Below are 6000 nucleotides of genomic sequence, written 5' to 3'. Positions count from 1 at the left end.
CATTTTCTGTCTAAATAATGTTTACAGGTAGTTCATTTCAAAGACATCACATTTCATTGTGTTTAATGGTGTGGTATTTGCTAATCTGCTATTATACTACACCAGAGAATTAAAAAGTCCCTACCAGCAGTCCCTTCATTGTAATACTGTGGCTTATCTATTAACAAATTGCACAAAAATGGCATAATCAAAATTAAGAAACAACATCACCATATTGCCTTGCTTCAACATTTATGAAACAAATGTTACTGTCTGCCAGCAAGCTTCCCTATACTGAGGAAATGTTGCAAGATATAATAATTACCACTAGATGGAGGTGTAGGACAAAAGGTTCCAGCATTTCTCTGTTTTGGTTGGTTCTGAGTCATTGAAATGGATACACAGACTTTTCTGACATGAAAACTGATATGTAATTTCAGAATTTGTTACAATTGGTTTAGTCGGTTTGTATAGCCCTTCCCATAGGCCACTTATATTTGTGTCTGTGATTTTGACTCCAATCTACACTGAGAGGCAGTGATATCTCTCTGGTCTTCTCAGGAACACTCCGGAACATCCATGCACAAAACAAAACCTCACGTTATCCCAAGAGCAGGCTATCACAAAGGTGACAGGCAGCATGTTCTAGAACTAGTCATTTAACATCACTTATTTGGCATAGATTTGTAGATAAAACATGTTAATTCAGCTCATTCTAACAACAACAAATAATAAAAAACGTAACTTTCAGAGTGCACGGTTTACCTGTTTACCTTACACACAGTCGCCATAGTTACACCACTGTTGTACTTCCACTCTCTTGAGAAATTTGATTTATTTGACTTTCGAGTAACCAGTCTCAACCTGCCTGAGTTTACAAGTAAGTCTCGTGTCACAAGGGTGATTCAAATCAAATCAAATATTATTTGTCACATGAGCCGAATACAACAGTGAAATGCTTATGTATGTGACTCAGCTGACAAACAACCATCTGACCTGGGCTAGTCAAGACTACAAGACCCACCCATATTTACTGAGGACGATAGGTTGCATGCATTCCAATCATCCACTCTCTTCCCAACATGTGCACTTGCACACTCCCTGCCAGAGTCAGAACCAGGCCAGAGCTTCCCCTCTCCCATAGGTCGGACAACACACCCCTCCCCTCTCTACTGTGCTCACGGTTAGACTGGTCCGAGGAGATGGCGTTCATGATCTCTGTGGAAGAAGCAGAGAATTACCGTTATGAATGGGTATATTGACCACAGATTATAGATAAGACTAGGCTTACTGAGCATTGGTTGTAAAGAGTCAGACAATTTTTTAATATATTTTTTTACCTTTATTTAACTAGGCAAGTCAGTTAAGAACAAATTCTTATTTTCAATGACCGCCTAGGAACAGTGGGTTAACTGCCTGTTCAGGGGCAGAACGACAGATTTGTACCTTGTCAGCTCGGGGGTTTGAACTTGCAACCTTCCGGTTATTAGTCCAACGCTCTTAACCACTAGGCTACCCTGCCGCCCCATGAAGAGGTGATGATGCTCTTACCAGTTGGTGCTTCATCCGAGGTTGAGTCCTTATCTGTTTGTAAGAAAAGGCAGCAGTATGGTTCAGAATAAGACAGCAATGGGTCTTTCTTTACATGGGCTATTAATTGGAATGATTTTAACGTTGCACAAAGGTCAGCATAGAAGTTCAGCAAAAGAAGAACGTCGCTCAGACGTCTGTGATTACCTGTGGACATGGCTTGGGCAGCATGATCTGAAAGTATCACACGAAACACACAAGATACTGTAAATGACTAATTATTAACAATGAATTACTGTCTGCTAATGTTACTGTACATACTGTTTGATTCAGCAGCTGTGTTACTGTATTCAGTCATTATGCCAACACTTACTGCTATTAGTATCGAGGTCAGCTTGTACTAGCACAGCTGCCAGAGAGCAGAGGATGAGAAAATTCCTGGAAACAGAATTTCAAAAGAGGAATTTAAAACCAATTTTGCTCTGCAAATTGCAGACTAGATAGTATTTATTTATATTTTGTATTATTATATACACCCGATAGATAGGTGCAGTGAAATGTGTTGTTTTACAGGGTCAGCCATATAAGTACTGCGGCCCTGGAGCAGATTAGGGTTCTAAGTGCTGATCACTGGCCTTGACAGCTTCTCTATTTCAGACTCTTTCACTTTGGTACTCCATGCCTGTTATTTTAAGATCATCTGTTATTCTGAATTCCAATTTCCAATCAGACATCAAATCCTTCTAATCAACTGTCTGTTTGATGAATATTTCAGTTGAAGTGCCAGCCGAAGGACTTCTGAAATTGTCCACAACCTTTTCACATTGACCTGAGAGCGTACCCAGTTCTTTAATCAATGTAGCATCTTAATGGTGCATTTTAAATCAACGTTCTATTGAAAAACCCTACACTACCGGTCAAAAGTTTTACAACACCTACTCATTCAAGGATTTGTCTTTATTTTTTACTATTTTCTACATTGTAGAATAATAGTGAAGACATCAGAACTATGAAATAACACATATGGAATCATGTTGTAACCCAAAAAATGTTAAACAAATCTAAATCTATTTTATATTTGAGATTCTTCAAATAGCCGCCCTTTGCCTTGATGACAGCTTTGCACACTCTTGGCGCCAACCCCACCTTCATTTTTTATTTTATGTTTCATTGCAAAGGTATAGTGGCATCAAAAAGAGGTAAAATACGTAAAATAACATTCAAATTAAAGATGTAAACCTCATTAAAATCATGTAGCGTCCATTAAGACATGGCACATTCTGCATCATACATTTAATAACCCTCAAACATGCTCATAGTAATGATAATTGACTTACCTGGTCAACATGCCTTGAGGTTAGAGTCTGGATCCTGAATTGTACTGTAAAGGTGTCAATATTGCACTTCAACTGGTCCTGATGCAGAAGGGGGTGGTGATGTTTTTTATACCTATCCCAACACCCATTGGGGATGGAAGGAGGAGTGGCCTGCTTATTGTGGACAACCTGTGAAAGAGGAAAAAATGCTGACATACCTATTGGATTTCATTGTGTGGTTTAATGTAAGAATTTGTATGTCTCCTACCTACATATATTCTCTCAAAGGAATCTCTCATTACCCAAAAGGCACACATAAATATCACAGAAACCCTATTGTTACATGGGAGTATCTCAAACTTCCTTTTCCCCTCTCTTTCCTATGTGTGTTTTTTTTTTTTTATCTGAAGGAGACATTACACTACAGTCCCTTTAAAGTTCAGCCTCTACGCTACAGTTACTCTCTGAGGGGGTGTTGGGGACCTGTGCCAAGTAGTGAGGTCATAGTGGAAAGCATAGTGGAATGATTGCTAGACCTGCATCCCAAATAGTACTCTGTTCCCCATTTAGTGAGCTACTTTTGACCAGAGCCAATAAAGTAGTGAACTAAATAAGGAATAGAGTACCATTTGGTTCCCTGATGATGGGAAGCTTTGAACAGTCTCTGTCCAGATCAGACCACCTGGCCAGGATTACACTCACTACTTCTCCTGAGAAATGTGTGTACTTTCCTGCACTTGAGGCTAGTGGACAGCAGCATCTTGGTAGGGGGAATTCCCTGTTCCCAAATAGGGATCCTGGACTGGACTGAAATGTTAACCCAATTTAACAAGTAAGGCAAACCCAGACTAGGGGAAGGTCAGGATAAATGGTCTGATTTTGGGCCAAACAGTTGGTGAAATAAGGTTACAAGGGTCTGTTTCATTCTAACATAATCCTAAGGAGCTAGTATCCTTAGATGGGCTTGATAGGCTGAACCATGATTCTATCAAACTTAACAACAGGCTTAGCTTGGCACAGGCAGATTTGATTCATCATTTGGTATTCCTCTTCAAACTCTCTTCATAGCTTATACTAGTTTTTAAGTGCAGTGAACGTGGAAGTAGGATCTCGCCTTGCAATGCAGACTTTGTAGCCTCAAGGTAGCTTATATAGTCACGAGAGTTATGGAAAAGGGCCCCAGGCCCTTACTGACCTAAAGATAGCATATGCAGGCTTTTGATTCACAGATGCCAAATCCAATTGGAAGTCTGTTTTTTTTGTTCTTTTTTTAATAAGAATTATAAAGAGAGTCACAAACAAAATACATTACACACAAAATAAAATAACAGGTTCCATTTTCAGCAGCAGATACAATCGTAAAGTACAGTTAAGAATGATAACTTAGTAACAAATCCAATTGCATGTCTGATGTGTGAAAATGAGATAGCACTTTTTCAACAAAACCAGCTTTTAATGAATGAAAACCTTCTCCAGCACAATACAGATAGCAATTTCAGTGAATAAGTCAAGTATAGAGTAATAGTAGCTATGTGAACTCATTGCCCCAGTCTGAATACAACGGCATTACTCTCTGGAGAATAAAGGCAACTTTGAGCCCCAGACTGCGATAAAGTTTGTCTCATGTGCATCCAAAATAACCTGGAAAAGAACACCCCACTACCAGACAGCGTCGATTTCACAAGCTCATGCCGCTAAGACGAATGCCCTTGTAAATCCCCCTCCCATTCTCATCTCGTCCACCGTCGTCATCCGATCTGCCGGGTTATTTTGCTTTTTATCAGAAGGAACAAATGCTAATGGAAATGAATTGGCCTTCCTTAGACAAGACACGAAGTCTAACCATCTGGGTTTTACCTTTCCTGGCTTTCTATGGGGAGCCGATGCAAAAAGGAAGGCTCCTCTCCAGAGCAGAACAGAGGTTAGAGTGCTGATAAAGGGAGAACGTAGTCCCCCTGTAGTACAGTTACATCTCACACGTCCTCTTGCTTTGTTATTTAAGCCTTCTCCGGCCCAGGTATCAAAGGAGTCCTCTGTCTGCTCTCACTAAAAGGATTTCTCTCTTTAAATGTTAAAAGATAATTAGACGTTTCTCTCTCTCTTTCATTATGGAGCGGCTGATCAGGCCGTTTGGAGAGATCGTTTCAAGGCAAACATTGGCCTGAAAAGCCTTTGAAAGCTGGTAATGTCTGATTTACATGTGCATAGGGAGGAAGCCCATTGGGTGCACTGGACTACTAGGGTTCCAACCCAAGGACTGAAAGGACTGTGTCCTCACTTCACTGTACAGTAGGGAACATCGTACAGCAACAAAAAAAAGGAAGATTACCGCACTGTATATCAACGACGGGGGCAGTGAACCCTCTTGGGGAAAGTCCATGAGACTGTAAACACATTATAACGAACTCATTAACATCACTATTTTTTATTTACTGTTTATTAAACAACATACAGATCCTTGAGTTATTCTTGATACTAATGAAAAAATCACAGTTTTATTTTTCAAGACAAGACATAGTGATTCATCTCGACTTGATACATCTCGACCTGATACATCTCGACTTTCACTGTAATAATCTGTTTTGAATACGATGTGATGACATAAGAGCAAACACTCTCAGGTCTCCAGTGTCCTCTCAGATACTATTGAATATGATCGTTTGGTGCCCACATTGTAAATTGCCTATCAGCTGCCATTTCTAGAGCTCTCCATCACCATGAAGAATCAGACCCTATGACTAGCACATAACAGACAGGATTTATTCAAGTGGGGAGGGTATTGAATGTCTTTTTAATATCTAGTGTCCCACATAGGCCTAGAATAAACCTGAATCATGATGTATCGTCTTTATTGTGCAGAGGAATATCTATGGACTGTATCATTTATGGACTCACCAACTGTAATGGACAGTATAGATACGTAGGCCTACCTATCTTTCGGGTTGTGCTGAGTGACACGTTCAACACTGTTTATGAAGGGAGCACCTATAACGTTTGATATATGCAGACAAGTCAAGATTTTATATCAATAGGCCTATAGATTATCTTAAAAGTACTCATGTTGCCTTTATGGTACAGACAGAGACCACTTTGTTTAGGGGGAAATTGTGTTGTACAACAGCACTGGATTAAACTTTTATATATATCAAGGTCAGTGTAACAAGAACATTGTGCA

Source organism: Oncorhynchus nerka, linkage group LG4 (assembly GCF_034236695.1).
Source record: "Oncorhynchus nerka isolate Pitt River linkage group LG4, Oner_Uvic_2.0, whole genome shotgun sequence".
In the NCBI taxonomy this organism is placed as follows: Eukaryota; Metazoa; Chordata; class Actinopteri; order Salmoniformes; family Salmonidae; genus Oncorhynchus; species Oncorhynchus nerka.
Note: the sequence above shows the minus strand (reverse complement) of the source record.